We start from the raw sequence: 1,716 nt of genomic DNA, 5'->3' as shown, positions 1-1,716 counted from the left end.
CCATCACCCCTTCTGTCTGGCTCTGTTGTGAGTGATTGTGAATGCACTTGTTATTGTACCTGCTTGAGTACTTGTATTTATTCTTCAGTTTTCAATCTGTTGATGGAATTTATATTTTCCCAAATATTCACAAAATGTCGCAGCCCTATTTTTATCTAGAAGAGGTACACTAATTTTAACCATAGCCCTATTGGAAAGCTATATTTGATTGCTATTAATAATTCACATTTTCACTATGAGACAGACACTTTACATGGATCTCTGACATTAAATAATTTATCAATACTATAATACATATCTATTTTTAATCATAAAATAATGATAAGGTCTATGTTAAATGTGCCATGGTTATAGAAAGTAGTCATGCCTATATGAAAATTTGGCTAGGACATAGTTGGACAAACTATTTATAATTTTAAAAAAAATGATATATTTATAATTATAAAATGCCAGTCTTTTTTTTACAGGTTTATCTCATATACAGTACTGATGTTGCAGAATTGTTGATAATTTTGTGATTAAAATTGATTTACTGTTGTTTAGATCTATTTATTTAATTGTTTTGCAGGAATGGATATTCTGTGAATAGTCCAGCCGGATGATCCCCACTGACTTCCGTCAAGTTATGAAACTTGAGACACTTAGCATCTGATGGAGAAGCACAAATTCCTGTATACCAAACCCAGTGTCATTTCGATGTTAATTGTACTGAAATATGCTTATGATAATGAACAATTAAATACAGTATGATTCTTCCTGTATTCTTTTGCATTGACGTTAAATTGACTGGTAATTAATATAGTAAATTGTTTGTTAATTAGTAAAAATATTTTTTTTCCTGAAGCAGTTGATAATATATATGGTAAAACACTTAAAGATCAACAAATAAAGTTTGAAATGTAAAATCACTGTGGTTTGGATCATTTTTTGAGTTTCGTACAATGACAGTTACAATGTATTTTAATCAAAATACATGCAACTAAATTGTTTTCTCATTACCTGCAATGTAGCCTCTTTATTTTTACAAATTAAACAGAATGATTATATTTATTGAAAAATAAATCTGATAGCTATGGAGATCGGAACAATTAAAAGAATTGCACATTTTCTCCTTTTTGTCTATTTGTTTTATTTATGGCCCAATAGAATGCTATAAATATTGTTTGTAAATTTGGAGTTGCATATTACTCACTGTAACTTAGAAATAATACAAAAAAAATGTGTTGTGATTAATTTAAGATTAAAATATAAATGTATTGAAAAACAAATTATGTCATGTAATTAAATCAATTAGGCCTCCTTTTTGGCCAACATACTGTACAATGAACAATAAATTAAACCTTTCTCATTCAACAATAATTTCTTACTCAGCTTCTCATCATATGTTAATTAAAAACAAAAAAATTGATATATTTATTCATTGTTTAAATTTCGGAAATACAGCTTTATGCAAAGGATGTAATTGTCCATAGATACGATGATATTCACCCATTCGTCGTACGTAGCCAACTGAGGTTCCTAGATCTTAGCCAGTTTGAAAAATTAAATATTTATACAGTATTATTATTATTTAATGCTATATTAACAACAACAATTACATTACTGTATGTCAAAACTAATATGTAGGCCTATTTCAAATAGATGTCTGCAAACCCGACGTGAATATTGACTATTGTGCTCTCTCTAGGCTAGGCCTAAACCTGAATGTGCTGAACC

Source organism: Anneissia japonica, unplaced genomic scaffold (assembly GCF_011630105.1).
Source record: "Anneissia japonica isolate Jap-2015-1 unplaced genomic scaffold, ASM1163010v1 scaffold904_len716149_cov161, whole genome shotgun sequence".
In the NCBI taxonomy this organism is placed as follows: Eukaryota; Metazoa; Echinodermata; class Crinoidea; order Comatulida; family Comatulidae; genus Anneissia; species Anneissia japonica.
Note: the sequence above shows the minus strand (reverse complement) of the source record.